Source organism: Arachis ipaensis, chromosome B10, assembly GCF_000816755.2.
Source record: "Arachis ipaensis cultivar K30076 chromosome B10, Araip1.1, whole genome shotgun sequence".
NCBI lineage: Eukaryota > Viridiplantae > Streptophyta > Magnoliopsida > Fabales > Fabaceae > Arachis > Arachis ipaensis.
In genome coordinates, this window is record NC_029794.2 from 40,868,456 (window position 1) to 40,881,330 (window position 12,875).

The window sequence follows — 12,875 nt, forward strand, 5'->3', positions numbered from 1 at the left end:
AATCTCTATTACTGATGGAATAATCTCAAGATTAATTAATAATTAATGGTTGTTCTGTTTAGTTATCCCTTACTAGGTAAGGGAAAGTCAAACAAGTGGGAATGCTAGATCTGTTCACGAGTTGCAACCCACTTAGTTCAAAGGGATTGGTGTTAGTGATTAGATAACAATCCAACGATTAACCCAATTACAATTTTTCTTTCAATCCTTCCAACTCAAGAGTTCCTTTCAATCAACTCCCTATCAAGTGGGGGAACTACTCACTCATTGTAAATAATAAATCCATAACACATGAAAGGGAATTAAAAGAAGACATGATTATTGGAATGGAAAATAAATTAAAATGGAAGAATTAATCCTTGTATTAATTAACCATAAAAGTATTCACATGACAAAATTGAACAAAGCAAAGAACATGGAAGAATAAAACCAAGTTAAGAGAACGAACTAGAATGACGAGGTCTTGATGAGGAAAAATAACTCTTCTCAATGTTCCAATGCTAAGATCAATTCCAAAAGTAAAATTCTAAAACCTAGAGGAGGAAAAACTATATCTAAAACTTGAAAACTATGTAGAATGAATGTTCTCCTTTTGTTTCTGCATATTCTCTGGCTCTAGTCTGCTGTTCCGGGCCGAAAACTGGGTCGAAATAAGGTCCAAAATTGCCCCCAGCGAAGTCTGCAGATTATGCAGATCGCACATGTCACGCGATCGCGTCATCCATGCGGACGCGTCATTCGCGCTTTTCCTTGCTACCGCGTCGCCTGAGCTTTTCTAATCCGCGCGGCCGCGTGAGCCATGCGCCGCGTCACTGCGATTTGCTCTCCTTCGCGCGGTCGCGTGGGCCATGCGACCGCGTCACTTCTCGCTGGTTATCTCCTCAAATTCTTGTGTTCCTTCCATTTTTGCTAACTTCCTTTCCAATCTCCAACTCATTCATGCCCTATAAAGTCTGAAACATTCAACACACAGATCACGGCATCGAATGGAATAAAGGAGAATTAAAAATACATAATTAAAGTCTCTAGGAAGCAGTTTTCAAACATGTTATAAATTCAGGAAGGAATTATAATTTCATGCTAATTTAATGAATAAGTGGGTAAGGATCATGATAAAACCACACAATTAAACACAATATAAACCATAAAATAGTGGTTTATTAGTACGCGTTCGCGTCGTCCATGCGTTCGCGTCGCTGCCTTTTCTTCAAAACTCCATTTTTGTGCTTTCCTTCTATTTTTGTATGTTTTCTTTTTGTCCTTTAAGCCATTCCTGCCCTATGAGATCTGAAAATATTTAACACACAAATCACGGCATCGAATGGTAATAAAGGATAATAAAAATTAATACTTTTAAAGCATAGGAAACATATTTTTCACATATATCATAAAATAAGGTAAGAATAGTAAAACCATGCAATTTACATGAATAAGTGGGTGAAAGATTGAATAAATCATTTAAATTGAGCAAAAAATACATCATAAAATATGGGTTTATCAACCTCCCCACACTTAAACAATAGCATGTTGATACGGGGCAGAAGTTAACCAATTTAGAGTATTCAATTAAGAGACAGCGTTGCACGTATAGCTCTTAACTAGCTAAGATCTGCCTCACCAATTTAAAAAGGGTTATCACAAATTTTAGAAATAAAATACTGGGAGTATGAGTCCCAGGTTGTCTCCCAACGAGTTGCAGGCAAGAGTGCTATTTTATTAATCAGAAAATTCCCAGAAAGTTGAGTTTGATAATGAGCAATTAAAATAATTGTGAATTAAGGCAATAGAAATAAACTAAGAATAATTATTGATACTCTGAATAAAAGGCCTTGACTGGGGAAATAACTAAGTAGAACTTCTATCCTTGTTGGGATATTCTCAAGTGTGGTGTAAAAAGGTTGTTGTTCTCACTCGATTTTCCCTTACTAAATAAGGAAAAGTATGGTGATTGAACTAACTCTTACCCTCAGATCCTAGCCTTCTCCCTTGGGGAGGTCTAGTGTTAGTAAGTATGAAGTTAGCTAACAACGTCCAGTTTAACCAAGTACTTGAGCATTCCAACTCAAGTATCACCTCTTAATCAACCCCCATGTCAAGTAGAAATTCTACTCCATTGACATGAAATTAATAATCATAAAAATATGAGAAGACATAATTAATTAAAATAAAATAGAGAATTAAAATTAATTAAAATAAAAATAACTTCATATATTAATAAATTCAAAATGTAACATACTTAATTGAATAGAGTCAATGAGTAACTAATAAAAAAATAAAGGAATAAGGAAACAAACTAAAGTAATGTCTTCAACAGAGGTAATGACTTTCAGCATCCAAAAATCCAAGCAAAAGCATAAACTATCAATGTAATGCAACTCTAGATTCAGATCTAAAACTAAGAGTAATCCTAATGTGATGAATCTCAATGTGTGTGGATGCGTGTTGAGTCTCTGCATGTTCCCTAGGTTTAGTCTGTGTTTCTAGGCCAAAAACTGGGTCAAAAAGCGGCCCAAAATTGCCCCTAGCGTATTCTATTATTTTTGCAGATCACGCAGGTCACGCGTACGCGTCGTTCACGTCAGGCAGCGATTTTTCTTGTCACGCGTTCGCGTCATTCGTGCAAACTCCAATCCACGCGTTCGCGTCAGGCACGCGTCCGCGTTATTGCGAATTCTTCACTTCGCGCGTTCTCGTGGGCCATGCGCTTGCGTCATTGCTCGCTGGTCATCTCCTTAGTTTCTTATGTTTCTTCCATTTTTGCAAGCCTCTTCTCCAATTTCCAAGTTATTCGTGCCCTATGAAGCCTGAAACACTTAACACACGGATCACGGCATCGAATGGGATAAAGGAGAATTAAAATACATAATTAAAGGTCTCTAGGAAGCAAGTTTTCAACCATGGAGTGATTTTGGGAAGGAATTGTAAATACATGTTCATCATATGAATAAGTGGGTAAAGTTTTGATAAAACTATAGAATTAAACACAATATAAATCATAAAATAATGGTTTATCAACCTCCCCACGCTTAAACATTAGCATGTCCTCATGCTTAGTTGAAGGAGATAAAGTAAATGAGTAGGGACATGTAGAACTCATGCAATGCAATGCAATATATATATATATATATATATATATATGTGTGTGTGTGTGTGTGTGTGTGTGTGTGTGTGTGTGTGTGTGTGTAAATGCAACTATATGCTTCTTGTCTACTTGGTTAAAAGTAATTAAGCTCTTCAAGACAATTATAAATTAGATTTCACTAACTCAATTCATATAGTAAGTACAGGTAACATTGTAAGAAGACAGCTCATGAAAGTAGGGAACATAGAATTAAGCACTGAACCCTTACTGGTAGTGTATGTGCACTCTAATCACTCAAGTGTATAGGGTAATCACTCTACTCTTCTCTAGTCATGCTTTCTAAAATTTGTTCTTCACCTAACCAATCAACAATATTTAACATACCAATGCAAACATCATGAGGTCTTTTCAAGGTTTTAATGGGTCAAGGTAAAGGTGAGGGTATATGTATATGGTTAAGTTAGCTTTATAAATTGAATCTTTAATTAATCTAAGCTTTCACCTAACATACATACACTCTATATAACTCTAGAATCATGCCTAGCTACCCATAGTCTTCACTTTTGCATTACATACTCATGTATCAACTTTCTTTAATTTTATCACATATGCATTGATTTTGATTTTTTTTATTAAAATTAATATTGGGGTAATTTTGTCCCCTTATTTATTTACTTATTTATTGAAAAAAATTTTAAAAATAAAAGTAAAAGTAAACATAACATTATCAATGCACATGGATTTTTAATTTTTCTAGTCTCACATGAGTAGGTACCCAAATTTCCATTATTTTATCGTGACACATTCCCTTATTATCCCTTGTTCCCACAATTTTCCCATACTCAATTAACACACCATTCCTATCTTAAGCTAACTCAATTAGGATATTTAATTGTTTTTCTGCTTAAGGCTAGTAATGTGGTAAAATATAGAACAAATGGGATAAAAAAGCTCAAAGTGGCTGACAAAGGTAATTTAAAGGGTAGGCTTATTTGGGATAAGTGAGCTAAACAAATAATGGCCTCAATCATACGCATGCATATAACATATTAAACATTGGACATATAGGATGAAACAAAATAAGATTACAATCATAGAGAAGCAAACACACAAGAATAAAATATTTATGGTTAAATAATGTAACCATGTAATTAAGCTCAAATCTCACAGGTTGTGTGTTCTTAGCTTTTTAAACTATGTTCCAAATACAACTTCAAACAAGTTTACACAAAGGTTTTGATTTAAATTAGTAAAATTTTTCAAAAAGTAGGGTCTTAGAAGAAACTTATTATTTTCAATCAAGTAGAACATGCATGCAGCTAATTATTACTATGCAATCTATTCTATTCTAAACAAAAGAAAAATTAACTAAATATCCTATTTTATGGTGTTTAAAGAAAAGAAATTACCTCCGAAAGTCAGGTACTGACCGACCTCCCCACACTTAAGGCTTTGCACCATCCTCGGTGCCATCTGTCAGGAACAGAGAGGGGCTGGTAGCAGCATCTCCACCATCAGGATCATCATGGCTCCCTGTACTGGTAAATGAAGTGGACTCTGAGGTGTCTGGGTCTTTGTAGTTTCCCAAAAGTAGCTCCTTGAGGTATGTGAATCGGCGCTTGTTACGGTGCTCTCTTAGCTTTGCTTTGTGTTCCTGTCGATCCAACCTTTCAAGTATCTGATGGAGCAGTTGGTTTGTTGTAGGTGCTTGTGGTGTTGAAGGAGGAATGTCTTCAGCCGGTTCTGTAGGCTGACTTGTAATGGCTGCTGATGATCTGATATATTTTCCGTTAGGGACATACTGATCATCCTGTGGGAGTATGGCTTTGGTGTCCCCAGCTCTGTATGAGACTCTGACTGCCGAGATGAGATCTGAAACCAAGGCGGGAAAAGATAAATTGCCCACTATCTGTATGTGTCCCATTGCATTTCGGATGTGTCTTGGTAAATTGAGGTGCTGGTCTGTAAGGATACACCAGAGTAAAACAGCCATGTCTGCAGTGAAGGAGGACTCGTGAGTGCTCAAAAAGACGTAATGAGACAATTTGTGCCCATACTCGGGCCTCCAAGGTAAGTGCTGAAGCCGATATCCCTTTTGGTCGGGATCGATGGTATCCGTAGATCCATCTGCTGCCAGGTTGTGCTATAACTCTAAGAACGGCATCCCAGTCAAATTGGTATGTCTGGCGCTTGAGTGAGGCTTCTTGGAATGCGTCCAATCCTTCTGGAGCAGGGGAAGATCTAAAGCTTGTTGAATGGCCTCTTTAGTTATGTGGACTTGCTTCTGACGGATATAGACAGACTGCATGGTTGGCATGTGAAAGTTGGAGTAGAATTCTACTATCCATGAGAGATTAACCTGTCGTGGCTGTCTTCGTAGGAATTTCCATTGTCTTCGTTCAATTTACGGCTCAACAAATTCAGCAATGCGGGTTGGGAGGATAAGAAGGTATTCATTGTTGTAATTCCTCTCTACCAGGATGGGGAACATCTGCTCACAATAGCGGTTAGGAAACTGCGCAGTGTCCTTTGCTGGAAAAGATTTTTCTTTTTCATCAACCTTGATGATCCTCTTGATTCTTTTTGTTGAGGGCTTTACTGCTGTTGAAGATGGCTCAGCCACTAATGCTCTTTTTGTTCCTCTCCTTACTGGTGGTTTGGAAATAGCTTTCTCTTTTTCTTTCTTGGTGGCCATCCTGAAAAAGGAAAGAGAAAGTAATGTGTAAAGTGAAAAGTTCGAGCAAGGGAGCGAATATTATGAGTGGTAATCAATGCACGGTAAAGAGGGATGTCGTTAACACATGGTCTAGACTACATGTGAAAAGTTCATCAAAGGTAAGATAGTAAATGCATGTGATGGAAATTAAATGCAAGATGTTTATTGGCATGCCGGCAAAGGCATGAGTAGCATAGATCAAGCATTCAATGTCCAAATTAGATTACCACATCATTCAAACTAACAATCTATTTGTATGGACAATTACATTTTAATCAATAAAATATAAAAGAGGTTTTGTGAAAAGCAGGCATTAAAGTAGTGGAGTAAAATAAATTAAAATAATGTGCAATGCCATACGGGCTTCACAAACACTTGGCATGCATGATGAAAATATTGTTGAAAGTAGGAAATTTGAACATGCAAGCAACCCTTATGAAAAGTAATATATAATTGTCAAACAAATCCATGATAATCCACAAGCAAAATATGGAAAATAAAGACTGAAATAAATTTTCAACACCAATAAAAAGGGATAAAAAGAAAGAAAAATAAGGGAAAATATAGATAATGAAGGTGAAAAGAAAAATTTAAAACATAAATAAAATTGATAAGGGAAAGTAAAAAGTAAAGAAAGAAAGAAAAGAACCTTGATGATGGGTGTGAAAAATAAGGAAGGAGAATGCAAAAAGTGAGAATGAGTAGAGGAAGAAGAAGGGGGAAGAAAGAAATAACAAAGGAAAAGAAAAATTAGGATTTGGGGAAGAAAATATAAGATATTTTGGCTGATCTGAATATTCTATGCACTGCATGTGACACAGACGTGTGGGTCACGCGGTCGCGTGACTTTAATTGTGCGAATGGCGCGAGAGCAACCGCATGTTCGCGCGACTCTCTGTTTCAAACTCTTTTTGCCAAATTTTTAAGGTGACGCGATCGCGTGGTTGACGCGATCGCGTGAATGGTGATGTGTTGAAAACGACGCGGCTGCATGGGGCACACGGTCGCGTGATATAGTTGGTGCTTCAAGCATTAGTCCAGCCCAGCTCCATCGCAACATGCTGCCATACACCTATTTACATCGATTTTACAAGGTGACGCGTTTGCGTGGGTGACGCAGACGCGTGGGCATGTTTGTGCCTAAGGCATGCCTCCAGCCACGCTTTCGCGTGACTCGCTGTTCAGCTTTCTTTTCTTCATAACGCACTGGTGATGCGGACGCGTCAGCGACGCTACGGCATCGCGTGCTTCTCTTTTTTTTTTTTATAAAACTAATATGCAAAATGCACATGCAAACTGTATGCAGTTAAATGCAGGGATGATGAGAAGAGTCATTAACATCATAAAAATAAAGTAAAAATAAAACTAAGACTGAAACGGAACGATCATACCATGGTGGGTTGTCTCCCACCTAGCACTTTGCGTTTACGTCCTTAAGTTGGACGCTCGTTAGGCTCATTCAGCTTCTCTTGGTGGATCTTCCAAGAGGAAGATCTGTAGTTCCTTTTGATTCTTCATCTTCTCACCATGGTAAAGCTTTAGGCGATGTCCATTAACCTTAAGAAATTTGGAGTTAACAGGATGACGCAGGTGGAAAACTCCGTATGGCTCTACCTTTTCTACTCTGTATGGACCTTCCCATCTTGATCTCAGTTTACCTGGCATGAGCCTCAGTTTGAAGTTATATAGTAGAACTAACTCCCCTAGTCTAAATTCTTTTCTTTTTATGTGCTTGTCATGGACAGCCTTCATTTTCTCCTTGTAACGCCTTGAGTTGTCATATGCTTCTAGGCGGAGGGTCTCTAGTTCTACTAGTTGCAGCTTTCTTTCAGCACCAGCTTTCGTAAGATTCATGTTGCACTCCTTCACAGCCCATAAAGCCTTGTGTTCCACCTCTACGGGGAGGTGGCAAGCCTTTTCGTATACCAAGCAGAAGGGGCTCATCCCAATGGGTGTCTTGTACGCTGTTCTATACGCCCAGAGTGTATCCTGTAGCCTGGCACTCCAATCCTTCCTGTGAGTTTTTACTATCTTTTCCAGAATACGTTTAATCTTTCTGTTAGAGACTTCTGCTTGCCCATTGGTCTGGGGATGATAAGCTATTGCTACTTTGTGAATTATCCCATTCTTTTTCAGTAATCATGTTAGTCTCCTATTACAAAAATGGGTGCCTTGATCACTCACGATCGCTTGTGGTGATCCAAAGCGACAGATAATATGGTTTTTAACAAAGGAAACAACAGTGTTAGCATCATCAGTATGGGTAGGAATTGCTTCCACCCACTTAGAAACATAATCTACGGCTAACAGTATATAAGAGTAACCATTAGAATTTGGAAATGGACCCATGAAGTCGATGCCCCAAACATAAAAAATTTCACAGAAAAACATAAGCTGTTGAGGCATCTCATCCCTCTTGGATATATTACCAAACCTTTGGCACGGGAAACAAGATTTACAAAATTCAGCAGCATCTTTAAAAAGAGTAGGCCACCAGAATCTATAGTCTAGAATTTTTCTAGCTGTTCTTTGAGGGCCAAAATGTCCTCCACTCTCAGATGAGTGGCAAGCCTCTAAAATTGACTGGAATTCTAATTGAGGCACACACCATCTAATTACTTGGTCAGCACCACACCTCCATAAATATGGATCGTCCCATATATAATATTTGGACTCGCTTTTCAGCTTGTCTCTTTGGTGCTTAGTAAAATTTGGAGGAAAAGTGTGGCTAACTAGATAATTAGCTACATGCGCATACCAAGGAACTACTTCAGATATTGCTTGTAAGCTATCAAATGGGAAATTATCATTTATAGGAGTGGAGTCACCCTTAATGTGCTCAAGGCAACTCAGGTGGTCTGCCACTAAATTCTGGTTACCACTCATGTCCTTAATTTCTAAATCAAATTTTTGTAACAGCAGTATCCAACGTATTAGCCTTGGTTTGGACTCCTTTTTAGCTAATAAATATTTTAGAGCTGCATGGTCTGAGTACACTACTACTTTAGTACCAAGTAAGTAGGCTCAGAATTTATCCAGAGCAAAAACAATAGCAAGAAGCTCTTTTTCAGTAGTAGTGTAATTAGACTGAGCAGCATCTAAAGTCTTAGATGCATAAGCAATTACAAAAGGGTCCTTACCTTCCCGCTGAGCCAGCGCTGCTCCTACTGCATGGTTGGAAGCATCACACATGATTTCAAATGGCTGGCTCCAGTTGGTCCTCTCACAATTGGAGCTTGAGTCAGGGCGGTTTTTAGCTTATCAAACGCTTGCATACAGCTTTCACTGAACTCAAACTCAATTTCCTTCTGTAGTAATCTAGATAAAGGTAATGCTACCTTACTGAAGTCTTTAATGAATCTCCTGTAAAAACTTGCATGGCCAAGGAACGAATGGACTTCCCTCACGGAGGAGGGGTAAGGTAAACTAGAAATAACATCCACCTTTGCTGGATCTACAAAAATGCCAGTATTAGACATAACATATCCTAGTACAATTCCTTGTTTGACCATAAAGTGACATTTTTCAAAATTTAATACAAGGTTTGTATTAACACATCTGTCTAACACTTTAGATAAACTATCCAAGAAAAGGCTAAATGAATCACCATATATGCTAAAATCATCCATAAAAACTTCTATACAGTTCTCAATAAGATCAGAGAAAAGACTCATCATGCATCTTTGGAAAGTAGCAGGTGCATTGTATAAGCCAAAGGACATTCTCTTATAAGCATAAGTCCCAAAAGGACATGTAAAAGTAGTCTTTTCCTGATCTTCAGGAGCTATATGAATTTGAAAGTAGCCTGTATAACTATCTAAGAAAGAATAATGAGATTTACCTGACAGACGATCAAGCATTTGATCAATGAATGGCAAGGGGTAATGATCATTGTGAGTGGCTTGGTTGAGACGCCTATAGTCAATACAAACTCTCCATGAATTCTGCACTCTAGTTGTCAGAAGCTCTCCATGCTCATTCTTTATTGTTGTGACTCCAGACTTCTTGGGCACTACTTGTATTGGGCTGACCCATTCACTATCTGAAATCGAGTAAATAATATCTGCTTCAAGTAACCTGGTCACTTCCTTCTTGACAACTTCTAAGATGGTGGGATTCAATCTTCTTTGAGGCTGACGGACAGGCTTTGCTCCCTCTTCTAAGAATATTTTGTGTTCGCAAATTTGGGGGTTAATGCCTACTATATTCGCCAAGCTCCATCCGATTGCTTTCTTATATTTTCTCTGCACTCTGAGTAGTTGTTCTTCTTGTTGAGAAGTGAGTTCTCTCGCAATGATAACTGGGAACTTCTGCTTGTCCTCAAGGTAAGCGTACTTGAGGTGTGGAGGAAGGGGCTTTAACTCTAATTTTTGCTCATAGCTAGGCTCTAGATCATCTGTGGCTGGTGATAATGGTAAAGTTTTCTCATTATTTTCAGAAAGTGTCCCCACACTTAGACCTTGCTCCATGTACTTCTCTTTTAATTCTTCCTGGTGAACTTCAGCTACAGTTTCATCAATAATGTCACATTGGAAGATAGAATGATCTTCCGGAGGATGCTTCATAGCTTCATTTAAACTGAAACTCACTGTTCTGCCATCTATCTCAAAAGAGTAAGTTCCTGAGAATGCATCCAGCTTGAACTTTGAAATCTTCAAGAATGGTCTTCCAAGCAGGATTGATGATGGTCTTCCTGAGACATTAGGGGGCATTTCCAGGATGTAGAAATCAATGGGAAACATGAGCCCCTTAATGCTCACTAGTACATCTTCAGCAATTCTAACTACAGTAATAATGCTTTTATCTACTAACACAAAATGAGCTGCTGACCTTTTTAAGGGAGGGAGCCTCAAAGTATCATATATAGAAAAAGGCATTATGCTAACACATGCTCCTAAATCACACATACAGTCAGAAAATATCACACCTCCAATGGTACAGTTAATCATACATGGACCTGGATTACTACATTTTTCAGGTATATTTCCCATTAAAGCAGATTTAGAACTACCTAAAGGAATAGTTTCTAATTCATTAATTTTATCTTTATGTATGCACAAATCTTTTAGAAACTTTGCGTATTTAGGTACCTGTTGAATAACATCAAAAAGGGGAACAGTTACCTCGACCTTTTTGAATATTTCTACTATTTTGGGGTCAAGTTCTATATGTTTTCTGGGATTCCTTGCAAGTTGTGGAAATGGAATAGGAGGGGCGCGATTTGTACCTTCAGCATCCCTTGGTGCTTCATTCTGTGGCTGAGCTTCTTCCTCTTCAACTATCACTTGAACATCTTCTTTCTCTTCAGCATCTTCCACTTCCACCACATCCTCTGTTGGCACATTTTCTGGTGGGTTTGGCTCCTCATGGTTCCTCTCCTGCAGTGTGGTTCCGGACCTTAGAGTGATGGCATTGATGCCACCCTTGGGATTAGGCAGTGGTTGAGAAGGAATTCCACTGGAGCTTGATGGTTGATGTGTGGAATTAAGTGAGGAATCCATCCGGGAGACGAGAGCTTGTAAAGTGGCAGTTAAGCCATTCAGACTAGAGTTAAGCTGAGCATGCATGTCTTGTTGTCCTTGTGCAAGAGAACGGAGCATCTCGTCATTTGATAAGGAATTAGAATAAGCAGTCTGAGAAACTTGTTGTTGGGTTTGCTGGGGTCCTTATGATTGTCTTAGGTGAGGTGCTCTGTAAGGTTGGTTCTGATTCTGCTGTCTGTTGTTGTTATTATTATTCCACCTCTAGTTTCCATTATTGTCTCTGCCTCCTTTGTTAAAGTTATCCCTCCAGCCATGGTTAGAATTATCTCTCCAACCTTGGTTGGAATTGTCCTGCCATCCATGGCTATTATTACCACCTTGGTTGTAGTTGCCACCTTGTTGATTGTATCCTTGATTTGGGCGGTCATAGAAGTTGTGAGTGGCTGCCACAGTGTTGTCTTCCTGGAGCTGTGGGCATTCATCAGTATAATGACTATAATCAGCACAGATCCCCATACTCTTTGTGGAACTAACTGTTGGCTCTGTTGTGGTGAAGCCTGAGCTTGTTGTGCGTATTGTTGATTCAACTGCATCTGCTTCAGTAGGTTGGTCATTTCACACATACTCTGGGTGAGAGCAGTAGTCTCTTTGCTAGTGGAAATCTCTGCAATAGCTTTGGGGTTGCACCTCTGTCTGTGAATCCTAGTAGACTCAGCTAAGTCACTGATCAGTTGCCGTGCTTCATCTGTGGTTTTGTACTTTTTTAGAGAACCATTACTGGCACCTTCCAGTGTAGTCTTATACTGGGGGTTCATGCCTTGAGTGAAGTAGCTGATCAATACTAGTTTACCAATCTTGTGATGGGGACATGCGTCCAGGAGATTGTTGAAGCACTCCTAATATTCAAAGAGAGTCTCTGATTCACCTTGAACAATGCAGGAGATCTCTTTTCTCAGTCTATCTGTGACTTCAGTTGGGAAGTATTTTTCCAAAAATTCTCTTCTAAGCATATCCCAGTTGGTAACAATTGCTTCAGGTTGGGAGTAGTACCACTCCCTTGCCTTTCCCTCAAGAAAAAATGGGAAAGCGGTTAACAGAATAGAAGTTTCTCTGCACCATGACGGCTAACAGTAGAACAGGCTGTCTGGAAATCCCTAAGGTGCTTGATAGGCTCTTGAGCAGGTAAGCCATGAAACTTGGGCATCAAGTTGATTAGTGCGGTTTTTAGTTCAAAATCTGCAGCTGCAGTTGGGTGATGCACTTGATACGGCTGCAGTGTAAAATCTGGGGTTCCTGTCTCCTGGAGAGTAATCCTCCTAGGTGCTGCCATGTTTCCTGCACGTAAATCAACTGGATCAGTAGTAAATGAGCTTGTCTCGCTCTCAGATGGCGGTTCAGATTTGCCCTCAGATGAGACTGGTGAATTGATAATAACCACTTCACCACCCTCAGAGGCTAACTGACGTCGAGTTCGTCTAATATGTGAAAGAGTTATTTCAATTTTAGGATCAAATGGGACTAAACTCGGATCAGGCAATGAACACGTCATTCAATGAGAAAGACCTGTAACTCATGGTAACAGAAATAAAGATAA